Genomic DNA, 17,418 nt, shown 5'->3' with positions numbered 1-17,418 from the left:
GATCCCTCCCAGGTCATACCAGCCTGCAGAGGGGAGAAGCAGGGAGCCTCCAGAAATTAACAGGACCTAAGTTTCCGTATCTTCTTTCTGAATAGCTCGAAAAGTCCTACTAGTTTGTCCCAGGACACATGCCACGCTCCCCAAGGAGCAGTTTGCAACTCCTGCTCCCGCTCAGACACGGCCACCAAATCTGCCACAGTCGTGAGTGAAGGTGTTCATCCCCTGACTTGTCCCCTCACCACACACGTTCCTCCCCACCCCCCGACCCCGATTTTAAGAGCTGAGAGAGGAAGTTCCTTTAAGTGCTTCCTTGGTCCTTTTCTCTTAATTTAGTCACTCACGCCACAAACACCTGTAACATAACTCTGTGGAGAATAACATGCTCTCTCCTACGATGTCCTATTAGGCAGCAGAGTGAAACTAAAACCTAAAGGGGAGAACTGGAAGTTAGAAGTTCAGCCTTTTCTTTGAACTTGTAATCAGCCCAGAAAACTAGGAGTCCAGTGTATGTGAGAGGTGGACCATCGCTGAGAAGCTGCCCGGGAATAAAAAGAAAGAACCCACGAGAAATAACCCACGAACCCAGACAATACTTGAAGAGAAATTCTCCACCATTCACAAGAAATCCTATGGCTTCATACGTAGTTTCTTCCCATCCACATGCCTTAATAAAACCCTTTCTGCACCGACGACGTCTCGAGAATTCTTCCTTGGCCGTTGGCCTCGCACCCTAACATCCTTCCTCCCTCCGCTCTCCGGGCAGCCGCCTCGTCCGGAGAAAAGACGACCGAAGAGGGAGCAGGATCCCAGCCGGGGTGAGGAACATGAATTCGGTTTTGGAACTTGTGAAACATAGGAAAACCCCACAAAATACAAGTGGACAAAGAACACATCTGTCCAGTGTCAGGACAAGACAGAAGAGCGTCCTCGGCCTCCTAGTACCCCCTACTCCATCCCCTTCCAACCACAGCTGTCGTCCCCCGCGGGAACCACCGTCCTGCTGATACCGCAGACAGGTTTCACCCGTGCCGGATCTCTGCCCACGCGACAGGCTTGTGTGACCAGCTTTTTAGACTCAGACTATGTGTGCGGGGCTCATCCACACCGTCGCAAGGAGCGTGACTGTCGCACAGTTTATCCGTTCTACTACGGGTGTACCGTCTAGATCGTTTCCGCTTCGAGGCAGCTGGGACTAAGGCCACCGCGGGCAGCCCCGCAGTCTCGTGTCACCTCGCGCCCACGTGCGTCCCGTACACCGGGATGAAGTCAGGGCGTGGGGTATGCGGGGAAGACGCGGGCTCGACTTCACAGATGCTCCCCGACCACCACCGCCCGGATTGGAGGCTTTCCCCAGCTCCGCGTCTTTGCCAACATTTTCGTGGGTTTTTACTTCGCTCTCTGGGCCGAGGGCTGCTTCAGTACCTCGGGCCCACAGGGCAGAGATCGCGTGTGTGCAGGACGTGCAAGCCTGGGGGAGGCGGGGGAGGGGGCCGGGGAGTCTGCCCTGCAGCTTTATGACCGACCCACTGAGGCAGCGAGGGTGTGGCTGCGGCCGGTGACAGATAAGGAAGAGCTCCAAGGACTGAGCCCTCAGAAAGTGCCGCTGGCAGAAATCGGGGGAGGGGATCCCCGCGGGAGGCAGGCAGCCTGGGAGGCGGGAAGATGAGCAGAGGGTGCGGGCAGCCGAGGGAGAGGCGGTTGAAGAACGAGAAGACGCAGCAGAGGGAGTGGGAGAGGGAGACGCGTGAGCAGGGAGCCCGACGCGGGGCTCGATCCCACGACCCCGAGATCGCGACCCGAGCTGCAGGCAGCCGCCTCCCCGACGGAGCGAGCTGCTGACTCCAGCGGGAGCCGGGCCCTGTTCCAGCGCTCCCGAGCCTGGCCGCGGAGAGGGAAACACCGCCCAGCCAGGGAGCAGGGGAGACACAGGGACGTGGCGAGCGCAGGGGATGCAGGAGCAACGGGCCCACGAGGGCGGGACGGGGGCGGGGGGGTGGGGGGGGGACGCGGAAGTTCTCCTTCCACTGCTGCTGTTTAGTCGTGGGAACAGGTCCCGAGCGAAGGTGGAGAAGTGGGGGACGCGCTGTCAGAGGCTGCATGAGAGGACACACGGCGCGGCACAGGGACCTCTGACAGAGCGGGGGGTGAGGAAGGGAAGGCGACAGGCCCTGCGAGGAACTGGGCCGAGGATTTCCAAGGAGACCCGTCACTGTCTGCGCTTCCTCTGGGGATGTTCCGCTGCGCGGGGGAAGGGATGGGATAAGCTGGAAACTGGATTTAACCGGGATTTTTCTAGGAGCCTGACCCGAGAGAGAGTGGAGAGCAAAGCCGCATGGAAGCGACGGAGGACGGTGATGAGCTGCGGCATTTACGCGGGGAGCGGAGGGACGCACACAAAGCCAGGGGTCTCGCTGTTTCAGGTGCTGCTGAGGTCGAGAACAAATTCTAGCGCCCGAGGGAGGAAGGAGAAAAGGTGGGAAGATGGTGGTCAGCAAACAGGCTGCTCACAGCCGAGGTGGTGAGGCGCGCGCGGGGCCTGCGGGGGCAGACGGCTGCGGAGGACGAGACGAGCGGACGGTGGAGGAGAGGACGCGGGGACTCGGGCTGGGCAGTTAGGGGACCGACTACTTGAGTATTAAAATCACCACGAACACTGGCCTAAGGCAGCAAGGGAAGAGTGAGCCGGCGGGGGGGGGGGGCTGATCTCCAGGGGGCGAGGCAGTGACTTGGGATCAGCAGATGACTTCAAGAAGGGGTGGGGGGTGGTCTAGCTTGATGGCGGATGTCTTAGGGGGGCCGAGGGTTCGAGGGAGGAAGCGGAAACAGTGCCCTGTAAGTGGGGACGAGGAGCCGGGACACCCACCTCTCCTCCAGGCGCAGTTAAGTCCGAGATGCGCGAGGGAGGAAGAGCAGGAAGGCGGAGGGGAGATTGTAAAGGAAGTGTCAGAATGACCTGAAGACTTGTTTGCATTCTCCTGCGAATCCTCTCACTGTGACAAATGCACGTAAGACAGTGACTGGTGATCTGGGAACACGTGAATCAAGACCAAGCAGGGACCACAGGAGGGAGGCAGGAGAAAGGCCGCGGGAGTGGGCACCCGCCCCAGGCCCACGAAGTCAGAGCGGGGCTACTCGGTTCCTGTCTATAACTCGGTAACTGGTGGAAAGTCAAGTAGGGCAAATACATTATGAGCGAGGAGAGGGGTCAGTATTCATCACAATGATCCTATTTTTGGAGGGAAAGTACCCATGGGCCAAGTCCCTAGGTAAATCAGAGCCTCCAGGCTGGAGAGAACTGGAAGTGAAACTGGGATGGGCCCTAGGAAGGAAACAAAGGGACACAGGCCCCGAAGGAAGGGCATGTAGGGGTCTTGGGGGAACCTGGGCGGGCCAGAGGCCGATGGGACAGTGCGGGGTGATTGGTGTTCTCCAGGAGCCGCAGATGACAGATCTGGGGTGCACTGGTCCATGTGCAGACACTACATTCTGGCCATGCCCAGCCCCAAATTCTGGGGGCCGGGGCCTGGACAAGGACCACAGCAATCATCAGTGCCGTGGATCAGAAAGCAGCATTCCAGGCCGCTTAACATGCATTATCCCCTTTCTTTAAAAGGACGAGACCCTAGTGTGTGTTGCTAAACCTGCCTTTACAGGTGATAAAACTGTACCTGAACTGGTAACTAACGATTCCGTCAATCTCTCAGTGAGGGAATGGGCCTCGGAATTCTAACCCGGCTTGCTTCCAGGTCCCTATCTCCCCACCTCCTCACGATGCCTGCCAGCAGTCACCAAAGGGAAGCCCTCCCGGAGCGCTGAGCCCAGCAGTTCCTTCCAGTCAAAGACGCAGAGCCACGCACCTCTTTCAGTCTCCACTGTGGTCTTATGCACTCAGCATTCCAGCTCGGTGACATTCTCCTTGCCAAAACGCTTCCCCAAACACAAGATGAGTCTTTAAAAAAAACAAACAAAAAACAACCACAGCCCCTGCCCCCCCCCCCCCCCCCCCCCCGCTGGTGAAGCATCTGCCTTCAGCTAGATCATGACCCAGGGGTCCTGGGATTGAGCCCTGCATCGGGTTCCCTGCTCAGAGGGGGGCCTGCTTCTCTGCCCCTCTCCTGCTTGTACTCTAATAAATAAAATCAATAAATAAAATAAAAAAGTTTTTTAGAAAGCTTTGATGAAGCTCCTTGTCAAAAGCTTTTGAAAATCTAAATCACGACAACATCATCAAGGCAAACTTCACCGCCTTGATGTGCCAGAGGACTGCCAGGCTACCCTCAGTTAATTAAAAAAAAAAAAAGATCAATACTTTTAAAATGAATGTCCATACTGTAATGATCATGAAGCAATGGACACAAAATACCGTTACCAGTTAGCCCAGAAATTAACTATCATAACCAAACACAGAACTACAGGTTTGTAACCCGTCTACACATCAGAGAGCGACAGCATTATGAAGTGGGTACCATTTGGGTGCCCGAGTCACTTCTCACCACCCTTCACCAGAGCTTTCCTCCTGCGGAATCAGGCCAATTCATTCAAAATCAGTTTGTCATAAGTGAATTAGACAGAAATCAATGCGTGACCAATTTGGTGAAAAATCAATTCATCTATTTTACAAAAAAAATATAAAGTTACAGTTGGATCAAGTGGGAAAAGAACCAGGCCATGATGAAAGTGAAAATGTTGGATACATGAGTTCTAGTATTTTTTAAGATTCCTGTAAAATTTTAGCTGGGAAATTCTCATTTTTCTAGCATACAAAAATGCTGGAAAAAAATCAATCAGTTTGGAGAAATAAAGATGATAAAGTAGTTGTATCTTCTAATTGGTTATGCAAAAAAAAACTAGACTCCGAAATCCAAACCCTCAGTGAGGATTGGTAGTCCTCTGACAGATGTCGATCATGGATTTGCTGAGAAACCAGCGAGGCTGGGCTTCTCAGACTTTAAAGTACACGAATCACTGGGGAGCTTCTTACTCCTCCAGGAGGCCGGGGAAAGGTCTGAGTTTCCCAAGAGCTGCTGACCCATGCAGTCCATTCTAAATTCTAAATTCTATGGTGCCCTCTTCAGTATGAAACAGCCACACTCCTGCTATGAATTGCTAGAAAAACAGAGAGCTATTCTGCCATTTACAACACTGAGGGACTAATGGCAACATTTTCTATAGATTGGCAAAATGAAAACTAATGTTCAAAAACACAAAAGAACTCAAAAGTAGCCTCTCAGATCCCATCACACACAGACTGTTAAAATTTATAAATCTGGTGGCTACAAAAATGAAATTTGAGGAATGGAGTGACTGCTGCAGGTGACTGAGGGAGAGGGGTCCTTGCGGCTTCTGCTTGGAAAGCCCTGTCTCGCCGATCGATCTTTCTTTCTTTCTTTCTCTCTTTTTTTAAAAAGAAAGTTGCAAACACTTTTCCAAAAATGGCCATAGCAGTACTTTCGGTCCTAAACATTCTTCCAGAAGACCTATCCTCCCAACTCAACCTCCCCACCTGGCTGGGACTGTCACTGCCTCCTTGAGCAGCATCAGCAGAAGTGACTTGGCTTCCAGCTCTAGGTCATGAAAGGTGAGAAGACCCCTCACCGCCCAGCTTCTCCTTCTACCCCAGAAACGGCCTCTTCATCCCCACCCGATCCTTTGTAACACGCACTGCAAGCATGGACGTCCCCTTCGCCTTCCAGGACACGGAGGTTTGGAGAGAGTTGACAAATTATACTGGATCTTCATTACTGTTTTCTCTCTACGATCCAAGCAACTGAGAAAGAGGACTGTCTAAACCCCAGACAGCAAGTGGCGCTCGAATCCTCCCCTCATCAGCTCCTGACCCTCTGTCCTCCCCATTGGATCATACACTCTCACCCCGCTGAGCGTGAGCTCTGTCCTGGAAGGTTCTCGACCCTTCATGCAGAAACCATGCTGCAATTAAGGGTCTTTTGTTTTTGATTACTGCTTTGGGCAGCTTTCAAGCTCCCCCACCCCAACCCTCCGCCTGCCCCGCTGCCCCAGTCCTGGCGCTTCCTCCCTGGACATCCTAGGTGGGCGCCATCCAGCCCACACAATCATGGCTCACACGTGGGAATTCTTATCCCAGCCCCCCATCCCCCATAAAACCCCAGGCTAGGAACCCCTCCATACTGTTCTCTGACCACACGGGCAGCTCGCTGGGCTCTCCCCAGAAAGTCTCACTTTCACACTGTCTTGGGGCCTGTGTGGGGTCATCAGTCTGGACCTCTGACCCACCGAGCCGCCACCTCCGCCTGCGTCCTTGCACGGACACGGCTCAGGTCTGAGCAGGCGAACTGCACGCCTCAGTGTTAGGAATCAAACTGCCTGTCTGCGAAAACTCCGGCTCTACAGTGAACTCACGGAAACGAAGAGTGCGCCTGTCTGCCGGGCGGGAGCATGACAGCTGTCACACCCCGTGTGGCTCCTGTGCTCCCCGGGGCTCCCATATGGCAGTGTGTCAGCGCTGAGCGCGCCGGCAGTTGCTCCACGATGCAAAAATACGGCAGAACGAGTCAGTGTTGAGGGGAAAAAACCCCAACAGTCCATTAACTTTTCCCTCTGTGAACTGCCATCATTCAGTTTCAGGGGTGCTCAAGGGGAGGGCCGGGTTCCACTGTTCGCAGGGAGAGTCAAAGCGTCGATAAACATCTTCCAGGGGCGCCTGGGTGGCTCAGTGGGTTGGGCCTCTGCCTTCGGCTCGGGTCATGATGGCTCAGGTCATGATCTCAGGGTCCTGGGATGGAGCCCCGCATCGGGCTCTCTGCTTGGCGGGGAGTCTGCTTTCCCCTCTGTCTCTGCCTGCCTCTCTGCCTACTTGTGATCTCTCTCTCTCTCTCTCTGTCAAATAAATAAATAAAAATCTTCTGAAAAAGCCAACCAAACAAAATAAAACATCTTTCAGGCTACTACAGGACCTCACTGCGGCGGCTGTCTGTCCTGGGGATCAGACAGGACAAAACAGGTGACAGCTTAGCACAGCACCTGCTCGGGGCAAGGACGCCTGCGCCGGCTGACTTACCGGCTCAGACACCAGCCCCCCCGGCCTGTGGTTCTGCCTCCCACGGTGCCAGTTCCCAGCGGTCAACCCCTGTCCAGAGCAGATGACCTTCCTCCGGGGGGACCAGCAGGTGAGTAGGAGCCTATGGCCACGTCACAACGCCTACGTCCTTCTCGTCACGTCCTCTCATCCAAGACAGTCCCTCATCCCTCACCACACCACAAGAAGGGGGAGTGTGGCCCACTGAGATACTGGGAGAGAACTATCTCTTAGTTCCGCAAAACTGTTAAGTAAGGTAGTGTCTGGTCTCCTCTAATGCTTGGGTCAGGCAGGCCTCACGGCAGCATCTTCTGCTAAGCCGCGCGGTCCGAGTCAGACAGGGGCGGCTGCACAGATCCCGAATGTGGGCCTTGTGACCTTTCATCCACCAGCTCTCGATCTCTTGGTCCAACCCTAAGTCCTAGGAGGTAGACTTTGATCTTTGTACAGAAAAGGAGATTCCAAGAAACAGGTGGATAGTGGTTTTTTGTTTTTGCTTTTTTAAGAGAGGGTGCCTGGGACAGAGAGGGGAGGTCGGGGGGAGGGGGGCAGAAGGAGAATCTCAAGGAGCCAGACGGACGCCTGACCATCTGAGCCACCCAGGTGCCCCAGGATGGGTGATTTCTTTGCATGGGACTCCTAGGAGCTCCTGAGTCGGACCTTTGGCCTTCTGGGGAGCACAGAGGTGGTGGAAAGGAATGCTTTGCCCCACCCAGGTCAGGAATGGAGAGAAAGCTGGCAAAGCGGGCTCTCGGTCTGGGGTGTTTTGCTTACTGACCGGTACCAGGGTCAGATACATTTGGGGGGAAGATAACAGACAGCAAATTCGAAGAGCAGGAAATGAGTATCAAAGGCAGAGGCAGGTTTAGGAAGCCCTTTGCAAAGCTGTAGCTGAGGGCTCGTATGTGAACTAAGCCAGTGAGAGCAGCAAAGGTGGGATCAACAGGGCTGGGCGCTGGGCTATGTACAGGACAAGAGAAGAGCAGTAGATGTCACCATACTCTGAACCAAGATGCTGGGTTGGAAAGTGAGGTCATCACCCTAGTGGCATTTGGGGGGGAATGGTTCCCGCCGTGCCAGCCTGCCGCAAGCACTGTACGATGTTTCTCATCACTGACTCCTGCCCACTAAATTCAAGGAACACCCCCCAGTCACTGTGACCACCAAGGTGCCCTCTAACGGGCTGGGGACACCACTTGGCCCAGGAACCAGTCCAACAAGCGGGGTTGAAGATGAGGAGTTCCTCTGCACACACATTAATCTTGGGCGCCGACACAAGAGTGGTCTGCAGACCCCTAGGGAACGGGCGGGAATGTAGGTCTTCCGCTGGGGAGGAAGGCAGTGCGCGGAGCTGCAGCCGTGACCTCCGAGTTAATGGTTTGAGCTGCACAGAAAGACGAGAGCCAGAGGAAAGATGCTGAGACAGAACTCTGGAGAATGTTCAAAGTGAAGAAACAGAAGAGTCAGAGAAAGAGAGAAAGCAAGTCCGAGTACTAGGAGGGGGTCAAAGCTCTGACAAGCGAGATGAGGAAATTCCAAGGCAAGACGGTGTGTGGCAATTAGGAGCTCATGAAATCCACAGAAAATGCAGGGTTTTGAGTAGTTAAAAATAGTCACACGGCTCAAAAATCACAAAGGTATTAAAAAAAATACATTAAACTTGTCTGTCACTCCTACCTCTGCCCTGCACCTGTCCAGAAGTCCCCTTCAAGGACCACTTTAATTAATTTGTGTGCCCTTCCAGAATTGTGGTGCAGGTAAAAGCAAATATAAATTCATATTCTTGTTTTAATTCTTCTTTAACACCGGATATGGCACAGGGAATGTTACTCACCTGGCTTTTTTTCACTCAAAAATATATTCTGGAGCTCTTTCCACAACATAGTATCTTTGCTTGTTTAAAAATAGGGATGTAGTGTGTCACTACAGAGAAACAGAACTTATACACATGATATACGCATTTTGATACAGAAAGATGGAAATTAATTATTAAAAATTGGCCCATGCAAACGTGGGAGCCAACAAGTCCCAAATCCCCAGGGCAAGCCAGCAGGCTGGACAGGGCAGGATCTCCGTGTTACAATCTTGAGGCGGGATTCCTTCTGCTCTGGGCAACCTCAGTTTTTGTCTTAAGGCCTACAAGTGACTGAATGAGGCCCACCCACATTACAGAGGGTTCTCAACTTTACTCAATAGTCAACATCTACAAAATACCTTCACAGACACATCTAGGGTTTGACCAAACAACTCAGCACGTAGCCCAGCCAAGCTGACACACAAAATTAACCATCACAAGACACACAGTATTTCACTGGATGGATGGGCAGAATTTATTCGACCAATTCTGTGATGCAGGACATTTAGCTTATTATCAATTTTTTTGATACTAAAACTATTCAATGAACTACCTCAGATATATGTCGTCTTAAGTATGTGCAGATATGTGCGATCGTCACATACTGCCCAACTCCCCCTTCCCGGGGTTGCTCCTCCTACCAGCGATGCAGGAGACTGACTCTTTCCCCATAGCCTTGACAACAACAATGCTGTCACACCTGGGAATTTCTGCCAGTCTGACTTGATGAAAATAACAGCCCCATGCAGTTCAGTTCTCCTTTCTCTGTGAGCAGATACAGTTGAGTTTCAAGGGGACAGGTCAAATGTCAGGGGCCAGGGAACACGTGGATGATGGTACAGTGCAGAACTGAAGAAACAGGTAGTCTAAAGGGACAGAAATCTGGCAATATTAGGAGAGAATTTGCTCGGTAGCTAGAGCAGCATATGGGTTTAATGAAGATGTTTTTAAATAGAAGAGATCTATTAGACTTGTTTAAAGTGATAATGAGTCACCAGAACCAGAGAGACTGAAAATCGAGGAGCGTGAGAGCAAAGTCAGAAAGGAGACATAAAGGATTGGATCGCCAACAAAGTTGGGATGGGCAGGAGCTAAGCGGTGGGTGTAGCAAGTGTGGAGGACAGAAGCTGGTGGGTGGGGAGCAGATGGCAGGAACCTTCTAAAGGCAGAGGAGGAGGAGAACTTTTGGAACAAGAATTTAAAAGGGAGGGATTGGATTCAGCGGTGGGAGAGGAAAAGCATAAGGCGCAGGTGCTACACTGGCCCCAGGCATGGGGCTTCCTACCGGCCAAGACCCCAGGGTTCCAGACAGAAGGCAGAATGTTTGCTGGATGATTCATCCATGTGGACACGAACATTCAACAAATATTTACTGAACATTTACCCTGTGAGCCACACTGATGTCACTCAGAATGACATGAGATCAGGAAATAGAGCAGAAGTATGTAAGCCAGATGCCAAGGTCATGTATGTCTGACACCGGGAGGAGAGAGTCAGGGAGCATGAAAATAGAAGGCATGTTCTGAGAAAAGCTGAGATTTACTTTAGCCTCAGAGGTACTGTGGAAAATCTAGTAACAAGATGGGTCCCAGGAAAAGGAATCACTAGCATCACAGAGAGGACTGGAGGAGAAAATTCTTCATTTGGTCAGCGGTGAAAGGACGTTTTGAACATGAGGCAGGAAGGAATTAATGGCCCTCACGGTTCCACAAGGAATGCTGGTGCATGTAAAAATCACTACAAGAAAGTTCAAATACACAGGATAGTATAGTGAACTCCAATGTATCCCTCACTCAGCTTCAATAATGATCAATATTTTGCCGGTCTTGTTTAGTGGTCACCCCCTCATTCCCCACCTTTAGTTATTCCTGGAGTATATTTCAGTAAGACCCAGATATATTGTAAGGGCCTACTTCAGCAGGGGGAGCCATATTGTTGCAGTGAACTTAGATTGACCCTGCCCCTCCCAAAGGAACTTCCTTGCAAAGCCTACATGGAGGGGCGGGTCAGGCCAGGTGCAGACATCCAATCAGAGGGGCGCGCATATATCTACTAGGGTAAGTTGAAATTCAATTGGCCGCCCGTGTATTGCAATCTCATTGGCTACCTGTGTACAGTCCGGCTAAAGGTGCCTCTATAAAAGCTGGTTTGCGAGGCTAGTAGGGGCGGTCTCGCTGGAGCAGTAAGAGCTGTCGGCAGGAAGAGTCTTCCGAGGCGGCCACGTCCAGAGCAGCCTGCCCTTCAGGGGAGTGGCCTTGCCAGACCAACCTCTCCTCTGTGGGAGTGGCCTTGCCAGAGCAGCCTCCTTCAGGGGAGTAAGAGCTGTCCCCCGGAGGAGTAGGAGCTGTGAGCCTCCTGGGGAGCGGTCTCGCCAGAGAAGCAAGAGCTGTAAGAGTCGAAGGAAGTGCTTGCCAGAGCAGCCTCCTTCCGGGGAGTGGCCTCGTCTGGGAAGCGCCTCGTCTGGAGCAGTCTTGTCCAGAGCGGTTTTGTCAGAGAGCGGCCTCATCCAGAGCAGCTTTGTCCGGAGTGGCCCTGGCAGGGTCATCATCGTCATCTCTTAGTAAGAGACAGTCCTTACCAGTCAGTTTGATTCCTGATGCTTGGCCTGAAATAAAGCTTTGCTTGACCTTCCCTTTGTATCAGTCTCGCTCCTTTTATCACGGACCCTAACATATATGAGTTGTATCTCTTAACCCATAAAGGACTTTTTCTTTCATTTAAAACATAACCATAATGCCATTTTCACAACTAATAAGAGTAATAATTTTGTAAAGTTGTTTTGGTAGAAAGGGACGGAAGCATTTGTTAAGGGTGCAAAATAAAAACAGTGGTGTTTAGAAAGCCTGGAAAGAAAAGCTGACGCAGGGACAGGTCTTTGACAGTAGTATTAGAAGCCATGACGTTAAGCATTAACATGGGGAAGTTCAGGATGAATGTATACACAGTTACAGGTATAAGCCGTTATGTAGAAACACAGATACCCGTCTCTCCCCATACTCAGCGTATGTAGGAGACTTAGAGTATGTACAAACAGACATGAGCAGTGAGGAAAGGAGGCTGAAAGCACAAGTACTAGCATCTGCCCAACGGGAGAAGCACCTTTGCTCTTCAGCCAGTGTGGCAGGGCTGCGGGAAGGACCGCGGCCCCTGTGATGGGCTGAATGCACACCCGGAGGAGGGTCTCTGGCTCCATTCTACCCCCCACCCACCCCGTCCACACGTCAGAACCGCGGATCACAGCGAGCGGGCGTGGAAAGTACATGGTCAACCAACCAGACAGGACAAAATAAGGCTTCACTCGACCTTATCAGGTTGTTAGAAAAGGCAGCGACAGATCCAGCGTCCGCCCCCCGCCCCTCCCCCGCACAGCATCCCAGCAGCGGCCACCCACCACACGCCCCGCGGGAGCGTCAATGGGGAGTGGGGAGTGACGTCACACAGGGCTCCCGGTGTGGACGGGGCTTGTCCCCAAGAATTCTGGGAAATGGAGTCTGGAAGCTGGGACGGCTGGGGGCCTCCGGGGAAGTGTCGTTCTCCCCGGTGGGTTCGGAGCCTGGCGCGGAGTTGCTCTGAGCACGGTGGCATGGTCCAGAGGCCACCTCCACCGTGGAGGAGGAACGCGAGGCTCCGCGCACCCTTGCCGGCCACGAAAGGCGGTGAAGGCTGGGGAGAGCCGGGCGCCGCACAGGAAGGCAAGCCCTGGTACCCGAAGTTCCTGCGGGAGGCGGTCTGAACTCGGGCTCGGAGCGGCTGTCAGCCGGCCCGCTGTCGGGGCAGTAGGGCGGGGACGGGCGGGACTGGGCGGCTGAGCCCGCTGCGGGCCTGCTACTCTGGGAAAAACCAACCTGACCTACAGCTTTCCAGCCCGAAATCTCGGGAAGAAGAGCCGCGTTAAGGAGTAGATCCTAGCTGCTGCGGTCGAAGCCATTCCTGATTGCTTTACCAGGGAAACTGGGGGTTAAGGTGAAACCGCCAAATCCCCCCGCATCAAAGGGATGGTGAGTGCTGGGTTGTTTCACAGCCTCAAAGGAGGACAGGGAGAACAGCAAGATGAGATTCAAGAGAAGATGAAATCAATCTCCAAAGGGTGGAAAGGTGAGAAACAGACGTCTGGGAAGAGAACTCTGGAAAAGGCGGCTGGGGAGAGAACGTCTGTCTGCGGTGTGATGTCCCTCGCATCAGGTCCAGAAGACCACCTGTCTCCCTCCAGCGCTGCCGCCTGTGCCCTTACGGTCTATGCCCTCCGGAAAACAAGTGCTCGCTTTGCCTCCCTAGTTCAGGGGAGGGAACAATGCAATTACCAAGTCCCCTGAGCCCGCTTTCCAGAAGCTACTTCCTCGTAGGGAGGCATGGTAGCATAGAATGTGCTCCCCAGCCCCAGACTCCCTAAGTTCAAGCCCTGGCTCTGGGACCCCGATGAAATTACTATCCCTGCCTCACCTTCCTCATGTTTAAAACATGGATAACACCATGGATGTCTTAGTTAGGGTTCAATAGATTCAATAAATTTCTGCAAAGCTTGACAACAGTGGCTCACAGATAAGTACTCAACATCAGTCATCACTTTGTAACGAGTCTTTAAAATAAGATCTGAGCATTTTGCTCTTTGCACTGCTATGTTTTAAATTTCTTAGTAGTTTTGTGGGATAAGTGGAAATGATGAGGAAACACACTGAATGGCTGCCTTATGTTCAGGGAGTAAGTAGCATCTTTGGGGCCAGAAGCCGCATCTAATGGACCATTCTTTTGACCACCACACCGTGATGTCCTTCTCACACTCCTCCAGCTCGTGGCTGTGAAGCTAACAAAGCTGCAGAGTGACTGAGAGTCAAGTAACAGGTTGGGTGTTCAGGCAATCCTCGGTTTATACACAGAAACTGACCTCTGGATGGCCCGGAGAGAAATTTCTCAGCCCTAAGATGATTTTTGCATGTTTCAAAACATCTTAGGAGAAAGCTCATCATTATGATTTCTTATGTATACAGTAGAGAGATTAAGGACAGACAGCGCTACGGAAAAGTAAACTGTTAGCAAATCGAATTGTTAGGCAGCCTCTCCCTGCACACCAGATGGAGCCTCATTCCAGATCCTGACTGATTTTAGAAGACAGCCCCAGGAACCGACTACACAGATGAGAAAGTGCTGGTTTCTCATGCCCGCAACTCAGAATCCATTTTTCCCACATTGTTACAATGGTTTGTGAGTCAGGCACATCCCGGATATTCATTGTATAAGCTTTTAAGCTTGACCTAGCACCCTAAACGCCAAGCATTATTTCCTTGGAAAATGGTTTCTAAGTTGCTGGTCTTGGGGATTTAACTTGTAGGTAAGAGGGAAGTTCCTACAGTTTTTCATTTTGGTGTGGCTGTCATTAAGGCTTAGAGACATTCAATCATTTATTTATTCGATAAGGTATTTCTTGAATATCTCCTGTGTGCTAAGCACTGTTTCGTGCTTTGTGGATACAAAGGTGGACAAAAAAAATTATCTGCCTTCATGCTGGATTTGGTTAAGAAGTTTGGTTAGGAAGACAGACTTTAACCAAATAATCCTATAAGCCAGAAACTGTGAAGGAGCTTTGAGAGTAAAATGACCTAGTCTGGGGCTCTGGGAGTCCCCTGAAGTGACACGCAAGTTGAGAGTTCGTGGGAAAGGAAGACTTAACAGGTTGTATTAACCATAGCATTATTTTTTTCCTTGATTTGGAACCTCACAGACCTGAGAGGGATTGTCCCTTCCCAGGATTAGCCTAGTCCTAGAGGGAGCCAACAATTTGCCTGTCCCCCAGCACATCTTTCATTTGCAAACTAACCAATCCAGGGGCCCACCACGCCCCTCCCCACCTCCCTTTTGGCTCCTACTCTCCGCTATTCCCCTGTCCTAATCACCCCAGGTCTCTACACTCCCCCACTGAAATAATTCAATGTAGCCAATTCTAAACCTGCCTACCCTCATTCCCCTGTCCTTTCCCATATAGAAACCATAGTAAAGGCTTCTGCCCACACTTTCCTCCCATCTCTTCAGCCTCCTGACCAACCTCGGTGCTTCCCCCCACGTGGCTCTGCTTGGCGTGGCACGCGTGCGCCTCGGGAACAGAGAGTAACAAGGTCTCTGGTCAGTGGCAATCATCTCTTGATGTCACCACACCTGAATAATAAATAAAACCTACATTTTAAAACTGAGGCAAAGAAAATAAGATAGGGTTTTCAGGCAGAAGGCCTAAGACAGGTGAGCGCTTGGCATCTCTGAGAAGCCAGGAGGAGGCCAGAGCAGCAGGGGCAGGGGGGTCTGAGAGGACAGGAAGAGGCCGAAGGGGTTCCCAAGGCCTCAGCAGACCCGGCAGGCCGAGGTGGGAATGCCCGTCTTTACTCAGACTGAAAACCGTCATTTTAGTTACGGTGCTATGGAAAGTAGACAGAGGAGTGTATGATTCATCACCGATGCTGATGACAGATGCTCCGTCGGAGGGTGGGCATGTGCACCGGCGAGAGCTGGAGGCACGGCTCCCTCCATCTATCTATTTTCCCCAGTTTTCCTCTCCTCTGCAGCAAGTAGGGCCAAGAGCAGGGAACAGCCACCATTCTCTCCTGGCTGAGACCTGTCGTTGAGCTTCTGCTCTCTCCAAAACGCCATTTGCACTTCTGGAGCAGGAACAAACTCCTTTCCCTTGTCCTGGATCATCTTCCCTTCACATCATCCTAGGTAAGGACAGAATTTGCCACGGCAGAGTGGGAGTGCCAGAGAGAAGTCAAGGGCACTGACTACATTTCAAGCCTGAAAGAATGGTTGTACCACTGACAAATACGGGAAATCAGGAGATTGGGCTTTTTGATGGGAAGACTCTAGATATCATATCAACCAGGAGAGAAAACGCTTTTAAGAACCATTAGCAAACCCTCAAGCAGAGGCTTGAGAAATCACATCAGATGACTCTAATCTTCGGAAAACAGAGGGAAAGGAAAACTAGCTTTAAGTCAGACAGTTTAGCTGTTTGGGCATAGTCAGGATAACTTCTGAAGAGAAGGAAGAAGGGACTTCACTTGTACCGTTGATGCTGATTTCCTCAGCTAGATGGTGGATACGTGTGTGTTCAGTATGTTACCATTTGAAAGATTTTGAATGTCTTGAATATTTCCTAATGATTAAAAAAACTGTACTGGAGACTGTTGGGCAACAAGGTACTGTGAAGCCAGGAGGCAGTGAGAATAACTATGCAATTAGTAATAATAAATCTCTCCATAATGGTCCATGAAACATTTACAAAATGGGCTTTTTATTTAACAAAATATCTATGAAAACCAAACAGTACTATTAGTTTTATAAGGAAAATAAGTTATCCCTATGTCCATGACCTGCTATCCAAAGGGAACTGTTATTAGGTCTTTGGGGATTTTGGTGTTACCCTGAATGTTTCTAAGAGGAATGTTTCTATAGTGTTGTTTATTCTTGATTTTTCATCTTTAGGTAATTATGTATTGGCTTTTGCTCTGGAAGATAAGAATTTCACTTCTCTCAACCTACCCATACATACCTTCTCCCCAACCTTTCCAATAAACTGACATCATAAGGCTGGGTGAAATTGGTTTTGATAGCTAGGAATATATAAATATTGTTCACCGCTGAGCCACACAGTATACTATGATTAATTTTCCTTTTTTGTACAGATTTTTGTTTTTCCTAAAGGTGGTTATTGTCCCTTTTGGCTTGCTTGGTTTTCGATGTACCAATTCATCAGTTCACCAGTAGGTCCATGAAAACCTCGGTATGGTAGAACACATCACATTGTCCATCAGTTCAACTGTTTTTCCCTGCTGACAGCCCTCTTGGGGGCCCCCCCTCCTGTTCCCATCTTCACGCCTCAGGCTGACCATATAGTTAGCATTCCGGGGCGCTCTTTGATTTGGCCTTACAGCTTTGAACGCTCTCTCCCTTCTGCCTACTTCATCCTCCATCCCAGTGGGGCCATATAGCTTCGATTTTCAGTAACTCACAACATTCCACACGACTGGAGACTTTACCCAGAAGAAGGGGTAACAACTGAATCTGGCCCAGACATACAGGTAAGAGATGTGGTGCTTGAAAACTACAAAACCTGGGAGCAAAATGGTTATATCTTCTCCCATGACTGAAATTTCCTCACCTAAGGTATGTTCTGCTTTCCATATAAAATAATAGTACCTTCTATTTGTTTCATGTCTCATGGTACCTACGTTGTTTCTATCTAAGTTCTCTCATTGGATCCAGATAATATCCCCATTCACATTTTCCTGTTTGTATAATTTTTAAGTTTTTACAATTATTTGTTTTGTTGCTGGGTGAACTGGAGAGACCCCAGGCCCTGAGGACTTGATGCAGACCAACCCAAAGGTGTCACCAAAGGCTCTTGGTCTTACTGATGTGGGAAACAGAGGCAGAAGAAAAGTTATTAAATTTCCTATCTAGAGCCCACTGACAAGTCCTTGAAACAGGCAGAGTGACACTCTTCTAGGGACTCAGCTGTCTCTAGCTT

Source organism: Martes martes (assembly GCF_963455335.1).
Source record: "Martes martes genome assembly, chromosome: 6".
Taxonomy (NCBI): domain Eukaryota; kingdom Metazoa; phylum Chordata; class Mammalia; order Carnivora; family Mustelidae; genus Martes; species Martes martes.
This window is presented reverse-complemented; position numbering follows the sequence as displayed.